The sequence below is a fragment of the Plectropomus leopardus genome, chromosome 3 (assembly GCF_026936395.1).
Source record: "Plectropomus leopardus strain MGB_pleo_1.0 chromosome 3, ASM2693639v1, whole genome shotgun sequence".
NCBI classification, from domain to species: domain Eukaryota; kingdom Metazoa; phylum Chordata; class Actinopteri; order Perciformes; family Serranidae; genus Plectropomus; species Plectropomus leopardus.
The window spans coordinates 649,947-671,941 of record NC_142178.1 but is presented as its reverse complement, the minus strand read 5'-3'; the positions used below and the strand labels follow the sequence as shown (position 1 = coordinate 671,941).

The 21,995-nt window shown below is 41.0% G+C and overlaps 1 pseudogene; it reads left to right on the top strand.

The window, feature by feature from the left end:
• Positions 1-14,357: 14,357 nt before the first annotated feature.
• Positions 14,358-21,755, top strand: LOC148189848 (uncharacterized; annotated as a pseudogene).
• The last annotated feature ends 240 nt before the right edge of the window (positions 21,756-21,995 follow it).

Below are 21,995 nucleotides of genomic sequence, written 5' to 3'. Positions count from 1 at the left end.
TTGGCATTCTTTAACATAGACATCAAATACTGTAACAGGATTAACAGGTTGAAAAGCAGGAAAAGCATAATATGTTTCCTTTACCTGACAATGGCAGTGCATGTAGATGCATCAGCCGGTAGCTCCATAAATCCTTGCTACTTTTTTGTTATATTTTGTCATATTTTCTTTACACTCTTTTTATTTTTTTATATTTATTTCTTCGATACCATGACCCCTTCTGCTGAGGCACGACTTTTCTACAACAGAGTGGCACTTATCAACATCCGGAGAAGTTGTGTGGGGTTTGGACTGAATGCAGCAGACCGCGACAGGAGTGGCCTGTGCCGACTGGCGAGTCAAACCAGAGGGGAGAAACAAAACCAAAGGCACCAGACAAAGAGAGAGAGAGAGGAGAGCCGGTATCAGGGTAAGGCTGACCCATCTTGGACCGAGCTGTTCCTCTTCCAACCTTCTTCTGTCTAATGTTCACGCACAGGAGAAAAAAGTGGATGAGATGCGATTAAGGCTCATTCAACAACGGTTTTTCAACACCATGGCCCCTTCTGCTGAAGCATGACTTTTCTACAATAGATACTACTTTTCAGCATCGGGAAAAGTTGTATGGGGCTTGGACTGAATGCAGTGGACCGCAAAAGGGTCCCCACCGATGGCATATGACAACAAGCCGGTTGGACCGGAGTGGAGAAACAAATTAAAAGTGCTGGACGAAAAGAGGGAGAAGAGTCGGTATCACGGTGAGGCTGGCCTGACTCGGAGCGGGAGCTGTTCCTTTACCAAGCCTTCTTCTGTCTAGTGTGTGATCGCAGGAGAGTGATGACGTGATTTTGGCTCACTCAGCAACGGGAGATCTGGGACTGCTCTGCGCACATCTTCACAGAGACATAGTTAACACCTGACATCCCGGATCAAGCTGTTGCACTGGATGGACTAACCTTGTGGGGGCCATTTGGACCCATTCCCCGCCACCTTCCACAGATGATTAATGACTTTCCTGCTCATACTGTTAGGCAGTGGTTGGATGTGAGGAGGTGGGGCCATGGCTTCCAGCTCCTTGTGGATTGGGATTACGGTCCAGAGGAGCACTCATGGGTCTCCAGGTCCATGATCTAGGACAGGGACCTTCTTGCGGATTTTTGCGGCCTGGCAAGGCGCTGGGAGGCGTTTGTTGGGGGGCGATACTGTCACGACCTGGACAGTGACATTTTGTAGCTTTGGTTTTTGTTCCCTGTTTTCTCCTGTTCCCCCTCCCTTTGACCTTTTTTTCCCTCAGTGTGTGTGTGTGTGTGTGTGTGTGTGTGTGGAGGCGTGGCTGACTTTCTCCTGCTCCTGCAGAGGAACACACCTGTAACTCATCCCACCTCCACCTCATCACTGCAGTCCTCTTATGCCTGGGCTCTCCACCACCCCTGTACCAGATTGTTCTGCTTCATGGTGGTAACTACTCAGGCTCTCAGTTTATTCACTAGTGTTATGCTCCTTGTGCTCATTTTACCAGTGTTTTTGCCCTTTGGATTTTTTTGTCTCTACACTGTAAAACCTACTAAATTAATATAACTCAAAAAGATTTTTGAAACTGATTACATCAAAATTTTTAAGTAACATTAACTCATTCTTTTAAGGGAAGACAGCAATTCTTATTAAGCAGGTTTTGTCAGTTATTTTAGTAAATAAAGACAACAATTTATATTAAGTAGCTTTTACTAGAATGCTTTAAGTAATTTTTACTACACATTTTGTTTTCACATTACAAAAAAAATAGTACAGCTAACTTAAATATTTTTATCACTTTTAAATCAAAATATTTAATTTATCTGTAATAAATGATAATTACTTATCTTTTTTTAACTTCAATAACTTCTCTATAATTAAAAATGTCGCCTTATTTTAGCTCAAATTAGATCTGATCATCATCACATGCTGATACTGAAATCAAATATTGCCCTAAACAGTTGTAGGCATTGATTTACCACATGGCCCATAAAAAACTAATTTACCAGATATGCATTGCAAAATGTTTTCCTCACTTTTAAAAACTTTAAAAAATGCAAACTTTAAGTTGAACAATAATACTTTCAAAACACAAATTTTCAAAACAAAACCAACATTGCCAGATTATATGCATGAAAGGACAGTAGTGGCAGATGCAAGTGCATATGAAAAGTCATTAAAGGAAAGGAGCAACTGTAACAACTGTGTTTAAAGATGAGATTACTCAACTGCCAAGAGTTTATTGTTTTTTTTTTTTTAACCTATCCTATTCAGCAGCTTAGGCATGCAGTATGAGAGGTCTGGATGCCTTGAGGTGCCATAACAGATTTGCTCTACAAAAGGAGGAGTCTGACATACTTCCTCCTGTTGCAGTCCGTACTGAGATTTATTGGCAAGGCTACCGGACAGCACAACGTTAGAGTGGATAGGAAAAGAGAAAAGAGAGAGGTTGGGGGACACAGAGGGGAGGGAAAGACACAAGAGACAACAAAAATAACAGCAACAATAACAACAACAACGACAATGAAAACAATGACAACAATGCTAACTACAATAATGACAGCTGCAAGTATTTACAACAGTATTAACAGTGGAAGCAGGCAGGAAATAAGTAAAAAAGAGGAAAAGAAAAAATAAATAAGTAAGTAATTAGAGAAAAAAATAAATAAATAAAATAGAATAAAGTAAATAAAAAAAAAAACAAACAAACAAAAGAACCCCCCCCCCCAAAAAAAAACCCCAAAACAAAACAAAAAAAACAGACTGCATAAATACTTACCCAACATAACCTTGACATGGATAACCTCCATATTTGTAACTGTTGGTCGTGTGTGATTGTATAACAGTTGTGTGCTGTGTGTGTGTGTGTGTGTGTGTGTGTGTGTGTGTGAGGGTTTGTCATTGGATGTGGTTTGTAGTTGACGGGGGGGGCCGTAACAACACCCCCCAAACTCCCAGGGGCAAGCAGGCCAAGACCCAAGCCACCAGAGCACCCAAAAGCCCCCCAGAACACGACAGACCCAACACCACGTGCCCCAGAGACAGCCACGCGCCCCACCCAAGGGGGAACAAGCAAGGGAACACAGAGGCAACACCCCCCGGCCGGGGGAAGCCCACAGAGGGACAAGGGACAGGAGGCCCCCCGGCCCAGCCCAAGGCCACCAACCCCGGCACGATCTGAGCCCACAGCCACAGGGCCCCACCAACCCGAGACCCGCCCCGACCCCCCGAGTTTATTGTTAAGGTTAAACACCCTGATATAATAAGGAAATTATTCATTTTTAAGGACAGGCCAGCATTCCAGGATCTCTCCAACTGGTAGGTCTTCATTGATGATCTCTTTGTGTCGCAGGGCAAATGTAGTCTGCTTCAACTTTGAAATCAGGGGAAGGTTTTTGTCCGTCTTTTTTACTTCATCCACAATTTGGAGTCTCAATTGCTCAAGGCTTGCAGCATCTTCACCTTTTGGGATATTAGGCAGGAAATTCACTTCTGCCCATTTTGGTCTTTTTGCGTTACTGTGGGGAGTTTGTTTGTCTGGGTTGTTCCTACTCCTTTTGCCAGATTTTACAGCTACCTCCTGAAACCCTGTGCGACTCAACGTTGTCCAGTAGTTTCCCGTTTGAAACTTCAGACTGTTTTTACAACCATACCATCCTTTCTGAGATCCTGGCTCTTTTAGAAAAGGATGTGTAGTGACAAGTACTTCTGCTACCACTGAAACGTCCACTGGGGTATGCTGTAAAACTATGCATTTGGACCACAAGGGTCTCAAGGATGTTGTGCTTTTGGTCCCTACATAACTTGAGAGTTCTCCCTGTTCTTTGGTATGCACTATTTCCCTCATTGTGTTCTACATACAAAAATGCAGGCACTGGAAAAACATCTGGCCTTCGCTTAGCCCTGTCTGAAGTAAAGGCATGGGGCAGTATTATAGTGTCATCTGAACTGAACTGAACTGATTTGAACTGGCATTAATAATAATAATAAACTTTATTACAGACTCAATGGTCCAGATAAGAGCAAGATAGTACATACAAAAGATATAAAAGACACATAGAAGTACCATACACAACATATTCACAATGCAATAAGATCACTTAAAAAAAACAAAAAAAACAAGTAAAAAGTCAATGACCTCAGAAGAGACTACTATACCAAAACAACATATCCCCAATACAATATGTACAGATCACTTAAAAACAATTAAAAAAGTCAATGACCACAGAGGAGACTACTATACCAATGCTTCCATATCCTCAACATATAGCGTGTAGTGCTCAATTCGATGCTTGTCAATGCCATGATTATACAATTCTCTGAGTTGTTCAGCCGACCTATAAATTTATACATCAAATTTCTCAACGAGGCTTGCAGTGTATTAAGACCTGCAGACACGAACATCTCGCTGGCGCTACACCAACGTGGTCTCCTCAACAGAATTCTCAAAGCATCATTGTAAGCTACCTGAATTTTACGCAGGCTTGCTTTGCTGTAATTAGACCACAAGTGGGCAGTATAGAGAAGAGTGCAGTGTGCTCTGAACAAAGCCACCTTCACTCTATCTGTACATGCACCAAACTTACGAAGCAAACTGTTTGCTTGAGCATATAGAGAATGGCATTGCCTGTAAATGTCTTGGTCATCCTTCAACTGATCTGTAATGAGATGCCCAAGATACTTAACTTGGCTCATACATCTCAGGTTGCCAATTTGAAAGTAGGAAACATTAGACATTTGTCCTCCTTTGTTCTGCAGATCATGACCACACTCTTGTCTGTATTGAATTTCATGTCATGGACAATACCATAATCAGAGCAGACATTAAGAAGCTGCTGGAGACCGGCACTGCAGGGACTGAAGACCACGGGGTCATCCGCATACATAATATGATTGACTAAAGTATTGCCTATCATACACCCAGTGTTACAGGTGTTTAGGCAGATAGAAAGGTCATCAACATACAGATTAAAGAGAATTGGAGAGAGAATTGTCTGACCCCATTCCTGACCCCAAAAGGGGCAGAGACACAGTGACCCCATTTTACACGCATCGACTGGTTGGCATACCAGTAGGACAGAATTCTCACAATACATTTAGTTACACCTCTGCTAGTCATTTTGTTAAATAACTTAAAATGATTAACCTGGTCGAAAGCTTTTGAGGCATCAATAAAACTTATTAAAACTGAGGAATTCTTATCTCTATACGTATTGACAATTTCCTTTAAGGAATATATGGCCAAGTCTGTGCCATGCTTAGCTTTGAAGCCAAATTGGCTATCAGTAGAAGAAATAATCTCCACAATTCTGTCCAACAGGATGCTTTCAAAAACTTTAGACAGAACACTGGCAAGGGCTATTGGTCTGTAGTTATCAGAGTAGCCAACTTTACCTGATTTATCCTTGATCACCGGAACTAACAAGACAGATATCATTGTATCTGGCAAGAAACCATGAATTAAAAAAGCATTGAAGCAGATGGCAAGAAGGGGGGCTAACCTCATGCTGGCATATTTAATGTGCTCAGCAGTGATGTGATCTAAACCACTTACTTTGTTATCTGCTAACTTGTTTATAGTGCGGGACACCTCGTGAAAAAATTGCCTTGGAATCAACACACTCAACATTATCAGGCACAAAAATATCACTTTTAACACAATTAAATAAGGTGCTGTAGTGCTGTCTCCACAGCTCAGCAATACTGTCAACCCCTGAGATACCATCTACAGTGCATGGGGGCGTTATTCTACATTTGTTAAGACCCTTTACCTCCTTCCAAAAATCAGTAGTATTGTTACCTATTACCTTCTCAGCCATAGCATCAGCCCTCATAGCTTGCTCATTTTTACAAATAAATCTAACAGCATATTTATACAATGCATTTGCATGTTTCTTCTATTCAAACAAAGGCCCTTGCCTTGGTCTACCAGCCAACACCCATGATTTAAAAGCCAATTTTGCTTCCTCATGATACCCGGCCACGTACTTATTCCAGCCAGGCCTCATTTTACCCCTTTTGTTTTTCTGTTTAAAATAGGGTCTGCTGCTTTCATACAGAGCTCTCACAACATGACTATATAGAGAGGAGATTTCTTCCCTATGCTTCCAGTCATTGCAATTTACATGACTACACCTAATTGCATCACTGGGAAGACTGATATTACTCAGAGATTTATTTGTATCAGCATAGTAGGTAGCAATATCCTCCCTTGAGAGAGCAGACCAGTCCAGGAATTCAGTATTAGAATCAAAACTGTCACTGGAGAGCACTGGAATATCTTCAACATTTATCAATATAACCACAGGCATGTGATCACAAGTTGCTGCCCTATACAGAATGTTCATACCCACTATAGACGAGTGTGCATCGGCTGTGCTGATACAGTGATCCAACCATGAGGCAGTATGCCAGGCCTCACTTATATATATAAGTGTAACTTTCTGTGGGGAGTACCTCTTTACTTGACAGCATTAGATTATTTTCCTGACAGAACTGGATCATGTGATTAGCAAACAGTGAGCCTCTGTCAGCAATGTCTGCGTTCATATCCCCAATAACATAAATACAAGAAGTAGTGCTGCTCTGAATAAAAGAATAAATAAAGGCGAGCCTATTAAGATATTCATCTTCATTCTGAATACATTCATATGGTGTATACACATTAAGTATAATAAACTCCCTGCCGTTGTGACTGAACTGTACACCAATACACCAGTCTACATCGAGCCTGAGCACATTAATACATAGATCAAGCCTCCTGTTCCACAGGATGGCCACACCCCGAGGTATCCTACCCCTGATTATTCCTGAGCTGAGATCAGTTGTAGATTCCCCAGCACCATGAAAATTGACGTCAAGAGTGTTTAATTTTGCCAAGTCTTGCTTTGCCAAAAACGTCTCTTGCAAGCACAGTATGTCACAATTTCCCAAGAGATTGTCAACAACCAAGCGGTGAGCCCTGTCACCTGCGCCCTGGCCCAGACGCAGGCCAGTTGTAGGACAAAACACGAAGAGGACCAGTCATGTGGGGGATCTAGTGAGTGCTCCCTGCACCAGCTGACACGCTTCTCAACTCAGCAGACAAGACAGCGTTAGCCCCAGTAACACCCGCCTGGCGCGGCTCATAGTAGCGCCGGACCAGTGCCCCGTCCGGCCAAAGCTCCGGATTGTACATTTCTCCAACCTCATGGCACTCAGCAGAAACTTTAAAGGAGCTGTATCTGCCGTTTTCATTACCGATCCGGTTGCATAAAACCACACGGCCAAGTTTTTCACCAAGATAGCCAGAGAGAGCTTCCGCATCCAAATCAGGTGAGAACTTGGAAGCAAAAACACTCACCAGCTCAGGTCTTATAACTTTTAGTACAGCCTTGTTTGGAAGCTCCTTAATGTCTACAAGTGAACATAACTGCCCATCAAAGTCTGGGTCTTGGTAGGATAAGCTCAAGTCAAAGTCCAGCTTAATTTTTTCTTTTAGCACATCCACAGATTCTGGACGTGAAGATCAAGTCATCTTCATCAAGTAACTGTGCCCTTTTATCAAAGGCAACGGCACAAAGTTTGCATCTCCAAGCCATTGGAAAACCAAACAATATTCCCCCAATATCCCATCAACAAGTCAAACATACATTATGAAAACAATTTTGAGAAAGGTGTTGGATTAATTTCAGTTTTGCACTAACTTTTCATTCACATTTTAGTATCTCTGCACAAAAAATGTCTGTGGAAGCTTGTTTTTTAACATCAACATACCAGACTGAACAATCCTTCTAGCAGCCAGTTGCTTCACTTTCAGCCCGAGGAGACAGAAAATTGAAAAGTTAGCTAGGTTGCAACATTTTCACTTAAGTACTACATGTGGAAAACATTTAACACATAAGTTACTAAAAATTACAGGTATCATATAAAAATTGCACTGTCTCAGACTATAAAATACAAACCCATGTCACCCTTGGTTCATTTTAGCCCACATTCTGAGAATTTAAAGGGTGAGGAGCAAAACGTAAATGTGACCAAAGATAAATTAACAACTAATGCAATTTTTTGCTGATACCTGAGCTGCACAACCTTTACCAAAGTCCAAACTGTTTCAACAAGCTTAATTTAAATAATGCATTTTACCACTGTAGGGGAATACATTCTTACATAACTATAAAAAAATATATAATACAAATGCAAAAATCTTAAAACAGTCTGTATATCACTAAATAAAAACATTAACATAAGGCTAAAACTACATCCTCAGGTTTGTAGGGCTGTCCCAAATACCATTTTCTGGGCTCCAGAGTTTCAGCAACAGTGAACAAACTGACAAAGCCTATTGAAACAGAGGCAGGGCATACTAACTCCAAGAAATTTCACATTTAAGATGTATTTATTTATCATCGAAATGACATTTGTCAAAAAATCGAATCTTAATCCCAAATTGAAAACCAAATGCCTACCCAACTGACAAATAGTCCAAAAGCAAAATATTCGGGTGCAGCTCTACAGGTTTGGTAGAGATATAACAGAAATGGAGCTTGGTTTTTTTAAACTGAAAACTGAAATGTTTTTAGTAGTTACCTGTTATAGCCCAGCTCAAAAGGGGAGAAGGAAAGCAACAACGAAACCACTTGTGATTGGTAAAATGAAAGTTATTTATTGGAAAAATAATAATGTGTTGAACAAAGGGACAATTGAGTGTTACTAAAATGCAAAGCACACGGTAAAGTTACGTTATTGAATAACATACTTTTGGAAATGCCTAAAAACCTTATGCAACCATTTATATAAGCCACTATTTTTGAGTCAGGAATGACTATTTTTGTGCAGTAATTTCACAAAACATTTATATGAATTCATTTGTATCATATCTTTAGAAATATGCAGCGCAACTTATCAGTAACAGCTCTCTACATCACCTGCACTAGTCTGTATTAGTTACGTTGAAGGTTTAGAGCATAACTTTTTCTACAGCTGCCAACAGCCCACCATCACTCCAAGTTAGAGAATGGGTTAAATCAAAGCAAGACAGTTGGGCACCAACTGAATCACTAAATCCACCCCTGAAAACAAGGAGAGCAGCAGAGAGCAGCTGGATGAGAGGGCTGTCACTTTGCTATCGGTCTGTTTCAATGGATCTATCAATCAACTGTGTGATCAGCCAGGTATGTTATTTGTTTTTATTCGGCCCACTTTTTCAGTTGCTGAAAATAGTAAAATAATCACTTGGGTTCAGTTACTTTGGTTTGGACAGTGTGGCATGAGCTGCACTTTAGTATCCAAATGTGCACACACACCTGGTGCACAGTCTGTATTCAGGCACGTTTCATAAAAACAAAATAGTCAGACTTTTTTGTGAATTTTCAGTATTTACTCTCTTTACTGTCTTTTCTCTCTGTTGTCGGATGTTTCGTCAAACTTACCTCTTTCCTTCATTGGAGCGGACGTGACGCCCGGTTTTCCATGGAGGGTACGTGTGTGGTCGGGGGCTCTTAATCGGGAGAAATACGGAAGGAATGTGACGCCAGGAGGACACCGGGAGAGGTGGCAAGTTTGCTTCAACATCCTCAAGGGAAAAAAAAAAAAAAACAGTGTAGTTCAATATCCTGCATAAACCTCTCTAACGTTTAGGCCTGGCGGGGAGTCCCTAGTCTCGTTGACATTGTAGGGAAGCACTGCAGATTTGCAGCGGGTCACTGTCCTGTCATACGGGACACAGCGGGAAAATGCTTTCACTAATGTTGGCTGCTTTTTACTGGCTGTTTGTGGGCTGATGAAGTCTTTTGCATCTCAGAGTGAGACACATTTTCCTGTGCCTCAGTTTGAGGTTTTGAAACAAAGTGGTTGCGCTGCTGCCTTTAGTTGCAACAGCCTTTAAATAAACTTTGCAGCTGACTGTGGTTATTCGAGATCTGACGCTGCAAAATCGAAACCAGTTCCAAATGAATGAACGGCCTGTGCCTTTTTTGGGAAGGTACAGCAGAGGAAAAATTCGAGATTTGCTTTTTTAAAAATAGTCCTGAATCATAAATTTAAATTAATGTATAAAATGTATTTCTCTACAGTTACCTTTTAAGTTTTACAACATAAACTTTCCTCTTTAAGGCATAAAGGGATATAAATAACATCGCTGGGTTTCCACTCTCTTAATGATGCAGATATAGCCTAATACCTTAAGCTAATGCTAACTCCTATCACATTTGCTTTTCAAACATATCAAATAACTACTGATACACTAACATGCATTTGGTGCAGAAAAAAAAAAACAACATTCAAATATGATGTCAAAAAACAGCTAACTTGCCACTTAAATGCACTCAAAGTCAGCATCAATGTGATGGCAGTCAGCGAAGAAAGTACCACAGAGAACATTAGCTAAGCAGATTGAGAAAACATTTTACCTCGAATATCTTCACGAGCAGTCCCAAGGCAAACTCCAACAGATCAAAAAAACTAAACTGTTCTCCTCATTTCCTGCATGGACTTCACAGCGAGCAACCGACATGGCAGGTTTTCGAAACTGGCTTGGTGAAGAAGCACGTATGTGACAAGACTGAACTGGAACTGAACCCAAATGCACAACACCAGGTTTCAAAAAAGGTCAAAATAAACTTTATTTTTTAAGGCAGCAGAAAAGTCTTTACACAGGGCAGATGCAAAATCAAAATCACTCCGAAGAGGAAAAAATAACAACAAAAAATCTCTCAGATGAGGAAACAAAGTATCAACAAAAATTCACTCTAACGAGGTATCAAGAAAACAAGAGTCCAACAAAGTATCAAATAAAAAAAAGGTTTCAAACCTGAATAATTCGAATAAGCGAGCAACAACAAAACTTGACTTGGCATGAATACGGCACTGGTTCACTGGCTGACAAGACAAGACAAACTGGCACAGGACAAGAGGAGACGCAGACTATATATATACAAGGTAAGGGGAAACAGGTGGAGACAATCAGAGCGGGGCCGACAATCACACTGGCGGGAAAACACACAAAGGGAGGAAGTAGGTGACCTTAAACAAGAGGAGAGTTAGGATTTTAAAATGAAACAGGAAATCATAAGACAACATAGACACAAGACAAAAAGCAACTTACACAATTTCCTTTACATGACAGTATGCACATGTGTGATGTCAGGACGTACTTGATGTCAGCAAGACTGAGAGATTAGTCAAATTATTTGAGTACAATGGTACTTATGAATCAAAGCGGTTGACCACTGTAAAGTCAAAATGAAAAAATAGTAATGATAACTCATAACGTTACAGGTGAAATAACTTTTTTTTATTTTTTTGAGTTAACACAACCAAGTTTTTATTTTACTGTTCTTTCTTCTTCCTGGCTCATCCACTACACTACGCTCCTCCTGTTCAAGTTGGCCCTTCTCCTGTTTGAGATCATCTCCACCTGGTTTTCCGTGTCTGTCCTGCCCACTCCACCTCAACCTTTTAGTCACTGTGTAAATATATTTATTTACACAGTGACTTCACTAACCTTTTTCTGGTCTCAGCTTCTGGCATTTGGGGTCCATAAGAAAAATACACCAGCCTTTACATTTAACTTTACAATGAGAATGATAATAGTGGGCCTTTTTTAAAGCAGGATATTAAAAATTAATAAAAATATAAAGGCCAAGAAGACCATGGTATAATTATAAAACATATTTATTTTTCATTCATTTCCCTGAACAAATCAGGCACCAGGATTAAACAAGCCTGGCTTTTAGCCTGGTCAGGAGCAGACAAGCTGCACAGAATAAATCTCCATGTTAACTGATGTGCCTCTGCTTTCATGCAACCGAGTCACAGCCAAATTCACCCGTATCCATAAAATCCTAGCTTAATCCACTATCTAGGTTTTGTGCAATAGCCTTTATCGTTCGTATCCTTTATGCAAACAGAAATCAGTCTTGACTTCTTTTAATGGACATATGTAAGTTTATCATGTTATGTAACAAATGTATTCAGTCGAACTCAAACCGTTATCTAAACCTGACCACATAGTACTGGCGCCTAAACTTAATGAATGCAAAGTGAAACCAAACAAAAGTGCTCCCAATAACAGCAAATAACAGCCATTCAATAAAGTGATAACAGTCTAAATGGGTGATTTAAATTTGATATGGACTTTCCACGATTTTACTCCGTCCCATCTCCTTCTTTGTGATAAAAAAATATATTTAATACTTAAAGCAGAATATCCCATTAAATGTATTGTGTTTTGTATCTTCTTGAAAATCAGGAAGCTAAACTTAAAATAATAAATGTGTTTTTTATCTGACCTTTTACTTAAATTGTGAATGTGCAATACAAAATTATGTTCAAGGTGATTCCTGATTCAGTGAAGGCTATATGATTGTATGAGATGGGTGGACAAATAAATCACTAACAGGAAAAAAAAGAACATGAAAAACAAAAGAAGACAATTCAAAGCTGGGAGGCATCTAGCTGCATATACACAGCAACTCATCTGTGTATTTAGGGGATGGATGCAGTGAATTCATATCTCATAGTTTAATCACACCTCCCCACATAGACTGGCCGCTGTGTCTTCTTCATGCTTCCTAATTTATAGGCCACATATAAAGACCTTCATCAGAGATAACAAAGTGTGTAGCAACAGAGTGTGACCTGCTGTTTATGAGTAGATGTCAATATTTGTTAAATAACATTCTTCTCTTGTAGGATTTAATATCGCCCCGCTCCCCTACACACACACACATACACACCAGACTTGGTCCAAGTCTAGCAGTAGCTGCAGCATTCATGAGGACAAGCTAAATTACCTCACTGGTGGCATGGCAATGGCTCTGAGGAAAATGGCTGCTGCTCCTCCCCAGCTGAGCTCCTCTGCGACTGCAAAGGGTGATGGATCTGAGTAAATGAATGTATACGATGAAAGAGTGTGAGAAAAAAAAGGAAACAGGTACACAGCAAATTCGCCAGAGTTAAAATTCTAGTGTTGGGCCATTGTAGAGTTAAGTGTTGAGGATGTGGTGTTGTTTGTGCTACTATGAACTCTGCACTTGTGTGAAAAACTGTGAGGGCAGGACATTGTCTGTGTTAATCTTCAGAGTTTCAGGTGTTCAACACCTACAGTGGTACTTTCTCAACATCCGGGGCGTGTCTTTGGGCAGGTTCAGACAGCTCGCTGAGAAATGTGAGAGCCGCCATTTTGTTCTTCTCGCATCGAGCATGAAAAGAAAAGATTGGTGAGTATTTCTTACTTAATGCTCGATATTTTACAACTGACTTGCATTATAATGTGCTTGTGATGAGTTTTTGGCTCAAATTTTGGAGACATGATGAAACCTTGTAGCATTAGTAACGAGTTCCTGGCGCCGTGCATCTACAAGCAGGCAGGCGCGATAAAGATGATTATGAACTAGCTTAACTTGGCCCGTTTTGAGACACGTTAAGCTAACAAACCTCTTATTTCAAAACAGAGTTTTGGTCCGACAGAAGGTTTAACTGATATTTAACAATGTTTGAGCTGTGGCTGCGTCCATTTCTTCGCGGCAGAAACGCGCACTGTCTCCTCAGTTAGCACTTCATATTACTGCAAACGTGTAAGTGAGTTACGGTAGGTATCTCATAGTAGCTAGCTGCTCTCGCATTTAAAATGTTACCAACGTAACTTTACTTTAACCTACTTGTTGGCTTTAATTTGCTTCTCTGGTGGTTTTAATTAATTTGTGTGTGTCTTGACTTGTAGCAATCCACATGAAACAGAGGGTCCCTGTTTAAAATCTCATCCTGCAGGTGAGTGAAGTTGGGCTGCATTTTTTATCTGATGAAGCCTCCATATGCAAACGTGACTGTGTAAGATTAGGTCATTAGTGAAAGAGTCCTGTATTCTGCAAACATTTTAAATGATGTAAGTACTCAGATGACAACAAATTATATTTTTTCCAAACAGACTGAGTATTATTTGTTTTGAGTGAACTGCAGATGTGGTATCATGGACATTGTTGATTTCTTTCTTTTTTTGGCTACAGTGAAACAATTGTTTGGATCTGATTAGTAAAATCACACAGGTAACTGATAATTAGAGAGCAAGTATAAAGGGAGGCATATTCTGTGTTTTTCAGTTCGTATGTTTGACAGGTTGCAAAGATATTGCAGTCATCATAAGAAGTGTGAAGAGCAGTATGTTAAATTCCAGGCCAGTCAGGCAGAAAGAGAGCATCTACAAATCCACCACTTCCAGTTCCAAAAAGTATATGATCATTCAGAGAGAATGTCAAAGTAGTGATTTTGATTGCCATTTAAGCAATTAAAAAATAAAATGGAAGTTATAATTTCAAGAAGCATAAAAGTGAAATCTAAAATATGTCCTGTTGTCCCGCTCTGTGCAGGCTCCTGCTGAAGATGGCAAAATGATCATTAAAGTGCAATATCAGAATCGGAAGAAATACATCAAACTCCAAGCTGCTGATTTCAACGAATTCATCTCTGAAGGCAGATTTCTCAATAATTCTAAATAAGCAGTAACTCAGATTGGGAGGAGGTCATTATATTTTATAATTTAATAAATTTGCCATTTTTGTCTTTAATGTCATTACTCAGTGAGAGAAGTTCTCCATTCCTGTGAAAGTCTCTGTGGAAGATGATTCTGGCACTGAGGTGGACGAGACGGTGTTTGCAGAATTATCCACTGTGGAGGGGATTTGCTTTGTAATCAAGGATTGTGAAGATGATGGTATTATTTTTCTTATTTATTTTGCTTATTATTTGACCCATAATTATGCTTCAAGTAAGTTGAATTGTTTATTCCGTCATTTGTTTTTAGAGTCCAGCGTATCTCACTCATCACTTCCATCCACGCCACTATCTTCACCCAGTGGGAGTGTCCTCTCTGTGTCCATTTGTAGCAGTGACAGTGAAACATCGAGACCACTCAAGCGAATTAGAAGAGACGAAGAGGATTGTCACAGAGAAGCCAGAGAAGTGAGTTTATTGTCAAATTCATACATGTAGATAGTTTTGATCATGTGAGTTGTAATCGTCACCTTTCTGAATTATTTAATTTTGTTATTTTTCCTTGTGGTTTGATGTCATTTTAAAATCTGTAGCATTTCAGGACTTCATGTGCTGTTTTGTCACTCATTTGACCTTTATCCAAAAAATGCAGTTTTTGCAGTATGGATATTGCACTTGGCCATATTTGATTTTATTTATTTATTTTTAGAAAAAAATGTGCATCCCTGCATTGTAACAATTAATGCTCTAATTCAGTGTTGTCATATTTTGTTAAGCTGATAAAGCAGATCCTGCAGACCAAACCAGGAGGGACAACAGTGCTTGAAGAATATGATGAGACTGGGACTCTGTGTGACAGTAGACGAAGGCAGATGGTTAACATTCTTGCAGCTCACATGGTTGAGACAGAAGGGTAAGTTTATGATTTGAAAAGTTGTGTGGTAGCAGCCATTCAGCATCTTGTGTTTTTCTTCCCAGGGTATATAATTGCAAAACGTATGGTAGATGAATATTTTGAGACAAAGTTTGCAAGATGGCGCCAGGGTGTTCGGCTGGCCGTCTGTCGCTCTGCTCTGTGTTCACTGTATGTTTTGTGATTTACCTGATATGTCGAGAGGCTTCATCCCTAATTGTCTATGACCGTCTAACTCTACTTGAGATCGGAGGTTACTTTGATTGGCGTGCTTATGATGAGTCGATTAGCTCTCCTTCATACCTCGAGGAAATCCCGGCGTTTCTTAGGCGTCCTCCCCTCCATCTTGTCCCCCTGAGACGCCGGAGAAGACGTGGGAAACGCGGAGGCCTGCGGGTCCGGCTCAAGGCTCGCTTGAGGTCGATCTGTCTGTCTGATCGCTGCAAAGACCGGCACTTTTTGGACGCTCTGAGGAGGGCGAGAGACCGATGGATCCGACCGGTGTTCCCGGACGTCGGCGGCTTTGACAGCGTCAGCTGTTGGATGGACCCCGATCAGCTGTGGCTACCTCCCTCCAGCTGGTGTGTTCCTACCGGGAGACGCGGCGTGGACCCTAGGAATCTCCGTTCACTGAAACGTGCTCCGTCTTCATCGGTTTCTATGGATCTTCACTTGGCTTTGTGGAATGTGAGATCGGTCACAAACAAAACTTTCTTAATCAAAGATTTCTTTACCTCACGGAAACTGGATTTTATATTTCTTACGGAAACCTGGCTCCAAGAAGGTGAACTTGCTCCTTTTTCGGAGCTCCTTCCCCCTGGATGTAGCTTCTTCAGCTCCCCCCGTATCACCGGCAAAGGTGGAGGATTAGCATCCGTATTCAAATCCACCTTTCCCTGCCGGCAGCCTCCAGCTGTTAACCGCTGCACCTTTGAGCTCCAGCTCCTCGAGGTAAACTTCTCTGTGACTGTTCTCTGTGCGGTGGTCTATCGTCCACCGAAATTTAACAAAGACTTTATTCGGGATTTCGCGGACTTCATGTCGGGGGTCACTCTTAATTACGACCACTTTTTAATTGTAGGCGATTTTAACGTGCATGTCTGTTGTGAGATCAGACCTCTGGTCAGAGACTTCCTCAATCTCATTGACTCTTTTAACCTCACACAGTCTGTTTCGGAGCCGACACATGACAAGGGCCACATTTTGGATCTGGTATTGTCATATGGACTAGATGTACGGATTAACGAGATCTGTCATACTCCTGTGTCCGACCATCATCCTGTTTTGTTTTCCCTCGCAATACCTGTTGCCTCGACCACAAACTCCGCCCCCGTTCACCGCTTTCGTGCTTTTAACTCTTCCACTCCCTCGCAGTTCTCCGCTGCTTTTAAAGACTCTTTCCTATATTCTATGGATGATCTTGGCGATCGCAGTGTTGATGTCTGTGTGTCTATGTTTGATTCACTCTGCAATGACATTTTGGACTCTATTGCTCCCGTGACTGTTAAGCGTGTTAAGCCACAGACTGAGCCTTGGCTGAACGAGTCCACCCGTGCGCTCAGACGCGCATGTAGACAGGCAGAAAGGAAGTGGAAGAAGGATAGGTTACAAATTAATTGGGATCTCCTTCGTGACTGTCTCCTAACCTATCAGCATGCGGTGAAAGCTGCTAAAACTGAATATTTCTCCACACTTGTTTCTGTGAATGCTCACAAACCTCAGGTCCTTTTTAATGTATTTGATGCTCTCGTCAATCCGTGTGATGCTGCCTGTGTTGAGCCTTCTTCATTGCTGTGTGAGGATTTTCTGCAGTTTTTTATTAATAAGATTGCTGTCCTCAGGTCCCCGCTATCTCCGCCTGTTCAGGATCCCTCAGTTCCTACAGCAGGCTCTGCGGTCTTTCAGCAGTTTGAGCCTGCTACGCTCTCCACAATCACTGAGATAGTGGAACATTTACGTCCTGCTAACTGCCCCTCTGACAGCATTCCATCCCGTTTGTTTAAGGAAGTTTTCACCTCAGTTCAGTTTTTTATTTTGCTTCTTTTAAATCTTTGTCTCAGCTCTGGGTGTGTTCCATCTTCTTTTAAACATGCTACGGTGCAGCCCCTCCTAAAGAAGAAAAATCTAGATCCCTTGGTTCTGTCTAACTATAGGCCTATTTCTAAACTCCCTTTTATTTCCAAGGTTTTAGAGAAAGTCGTTTTTGACCAACTCCGAGGATTTTTACAGAGAGCCAATGCTTCTGAATTGTTTCAATCTGGTTTTAAGTCTCTCCACAGCACCGAAACTGCTCTTTTAAAGGTTTTTAATGACCTTTTACTAAATCTTGACTCTGGCAACTGTGTCGCTTTAATTCTCCTAGACCTAACAGCAGCATTCGATACGGTGGACCACTCAATCCTCTTATCACGCCTTGAACACCGTGTAGGCATAAAAGGTACTGCTTTGAGCTGGTTCAGTTCGTACCTCTCTGGGAGATCCTTCTTGGTACGCATGGGACAGTTTTCCTCCTCTGTGGCCCCTCTGACGTGCGGTGTCCTCCAGGGGTCAGTCCTGGGCCCCCTACTGTTCTCCCTCTATATGCTACCCCTGGGGTCCATTTTTAGGAAGCATGGTATCCCTTTTCATTGTTTTGCAGATGACGTACAGGTGTATTTGCCGGTGAAGGCACCTACTAAAGACTCTCTGCAGGCTGTGTTTGACTGCTTAAAGGACGTTAAAACATGGATGGACCTGAACCTGTTAAAATTAAATGAAAACAAGACGGAGATTGTCCTGTTTGGCCGTCCCGACCTGGTTCAGGTCCTTGCCAGCTCCCTTGACCCCGTAGTTCCGCGCATACAAACCCATGCCAGAAATCTTGGTTTTATTATTGATGGTGCCTTTAAACTGGACAAGCAGGTTAGTGCAGTGGTCAAGTCCAGCTTCTTTCAGCTAAGGCTTTTAACCACGGTTAAACCGTATCTCCCCCGGAGAGACCTTGAAATAGTAATCCATTCTTTTATTACTTCTCGCTTGGATTACTGCAATTCCCTCTACTGTGGTATTGACCAGTCCGAGCTTAACCGCTTGCAGCTCGTGCAGAGCGCGGCAGCTCGCCTCCTTACTGGCACGAAGAAGCGCGAGCACATAACTCCTGTGCTCTCTTCCCTACACTGGCTTCCGGTTAGGTACAGGATCAATTTTAAGATTCTTTTATTTGTTTTTAAATCTCTGAATGGACTGGCCCCGAGGTACCTGGCTGACCTTGTTAATTTACACCAACCCTCCAGAGCCCTTAGGTCTGCTAACCTAGCCATTTTAGATGTGCCTCGTTCTTTTTTAAAATCTAGAGGGGATAGAGCGTTTGCGGTCACAGCTCCCACTTTGTGGAATGCACTCCCCCTCAGTGTGCGCACCGCAAATAGTCTCTCCACTTTTAAAGCCCAACTGAAGACGCACCTGTTCACTTTAGCCTTTGGCGGAGCATGATTAGTTTTATTGGGTTTATATTCATTTTATCTATATTTATATGCAACATGTTTTTATTGTTGCTGTTGTTTGCTGTTGTTTTACTTGTTATTCTTTTTATTGTTTTTACTATTTTACTGGAAAGCACTTTGGTTGGCCACTGGCTGTTTTTAAATGTGCTATATAAATAAAGCTGACATTGACATTGACAAGTTACCAATTGTCTGTTTCCAAAAATGTTGTCAGATTGTGGAAGGACATCAGTGGTTGTTTAAATGAGTTTTGAGAAAAGCAGTAGTAGTCATTTTAAGCTCAACTCAGCACTAGCTTACTTGCATTACTGAAGTAATTTTAACCCTATAATGCATAGGTGCTTGTGAATGTGAGCAAACAACACTCCTTATTCTCTGTTTTCAGGAGAATCCCTCAGTGTGTAACTAAAGAGAAATACGCACTGGGCATTGTTACCTTGTTCCCTGCATTAAGAGATCCCCTTTCCAAGAAAGGATATGTAAGTTTTGTGTCTCTTAATGTACAGCATATTTTTTTTGTCTTGTGACAGTTGTAATTGTTTTGAGAAGTGGCTATTCAACTTTATGGTAATTTGTGATACTGGAGTTGGTGCCTATGTTGATCTTAATTGATATACCAAGAGATGTCTTAAATATTTAGCCTGCCCTCACTGATAAATAGGGTGGGCCAAATGTAGGATGCGCTTGGCAGTTTAACACACTACAGTTTAGCAGCAGCAGAGGTGAAGTCAAGTTGAATCAAGACCTCTTGCAAAACTGAAAGAAGTGTTTGTTGCAAGCCTTTGAAATTAGACTTTATTTGTTTTAACTATAGCATAGTGCTGCCTTTTCATAGCAACCACAGCCACTCAGGTGGTGTCATCAATGCAGACCCTCTATTGCTGTTTCTCAGCAATTATGTGGGATTTCTGTTGAGAACTGCCCTAAAACTGTTATTTTACCTGACCTCCATTCACAGTTATGTTTGTCATTATTTGACCAGTGACACAATTTTTATCCTTTTACCCTTTAGTGTTTCTATACACCACCACAATGGATTGGAAATGAAACAAAATATCAAAATATGACTCAAGTGTAGAGTTTCAGCTTTAATTTATAGAGGGTTTCACAAACATATGGCCTTCCACATAAAACCCTCCATAAACTACAACTGGTCCAAAACTCAGCTGCCCGTATCATTACACGCACCCCTTTAATCCATCACATCACACCTATTCTACAACAGCTACATTGGCTCCCCATCACATACCGCATCAACTACAAAATACTCCTCCTTACCTTCAAAGCTGTCCACAACCTTGCCCCACCATATCTCTCTGACCTCCTCCACATTGCTACACCCACCCGCACCCTCAGATCTTCTTCCTCCATCCATCTCATCGTCCCCCCCGCCCGTCTTGTTACCATGGGGAGCAGAGCATTCAGCCGCTCTGCTCCCCAGCTCTGGGTCTCACTCCCACCTGACCTCCGTAACTCAGACTCACGACCACATTTCAAAACTCAAAACCCATCTGTTTAAACTGGCTTACTCCCTCTGATCACAATTGCATTGTCTAATTTTATATTGTATTTCTATATTTTATTTTGTCTCTTTAATATTGTGTCTGCTTTTATGTTGATGATGTAAGGTGACCTTGAGTGTCAAGAAAGGCGCCTATAAATAAAATGTATTATTATTATTATTATTATTATTATTATTATTATTATTATTAACCTTTTAGGAATTACAGCCATTTTATTCAGAGTACCTCCATTATCAGGGGTTCAAAAGATGATGAGAATGATAAATATAATCCTGGGTTTTAATACCTGGATAAAAATCCTTTGTATTCAATGACTCTCTGAAGTCAGCAACCAGTAAAAGTGGTCATTTGTGACATTTTTCTCTCCTGGTAATAAATTAGAGACCAATACATTTGAATGTAATGGTTGGTTTTATGTTGATTTCTGTTGTCCGGTTCCTGAGTAGTTCAAAGAAAATACAAATTCCCTTTCAAATACATTGGTCTCTGCTTTAATACCGCTTTGAATTGTAGACTTCAGGCAGTCATTGGTTGCAAATAATTTTCATCCAAGTGTTAAAAACCTCTGTTAAATTTATAATGACGTTGGTTATCAAAGTACCTTTGTGCCCCTGAAAATTGAGATACTCTGCATAAAATGGCAAATACTATATTTTTGTGAAACCTTTTAAATTGAAATGGAAAGTCAACACTTAAGCCACTTCTTGATTGTTTCATTTTAAATTCATTGTGGCTGTGTACAGTGGCAAAATGATTTTAAAAAATGTTCAAATAATTATGGACATAACTGTGTACTATGATCAAGGGGTTTCTGCTCATTTCCTGCTATTCACTCATTAGGCTGAATGTGGTTATGTCTCTGTCCTTCTTAAGGAACACTTTTACGACAGCCAAAGTGGTTCTGGATTTCTGGTATGGCGGCTCAAGACAACTCAGCGAAAGACAAAACTTGGATTCAAGGAGCCGAAAACACAGACAGCAGAGGGAGGTGGACCTAGACAGGAGAGGAACCAGCCTGAGATTGGTGGTCAGTTGGATGAAGAGCGCTGTAAAGAGGTTATATCCTTGATGAACCACACCAGTGACAGAGAAATCATCCCGCAGAAAATGAAGGAGACCTTTGAATATAGACAGCGTCTCATCCACAACTCTGAGGAATCACACACAGTACTCTCTGTGTTCCCACGGCTGCTGGACACAAAGGGGCTGGCAAGTATTGTTATTTGTTTCCGTGACCACAGTTCATAGCATTATCTTACGATTTGATGGTCAGAAATATAAATTGAACCAATATTTCTCTTTCATTTCTCTGTTACTGCAGATACCTCAAGATTTTAACCTCCTCTTTGGACCAGAAACAGCTGCCAAACTGCTTGAAAAGTGGCATACAGCATTTAAATGAAAGGTGATCAGAGAAGCTGAGAGCCTTGTGACTACCCCAGTTCTCCAGAGTTTGCTGAAGTCTGCCAGGAATCAGCATGATGAAACCTCTGAAGATCGCCCAGGTATTCAGTCAGTGACCAAAACAGTTTTTTTCCACTGCATCGGTTACACATAATACTGAAAATTTGGCTTAACACTACACAACTGAAGAAGCATGTGACTATACACATTTTT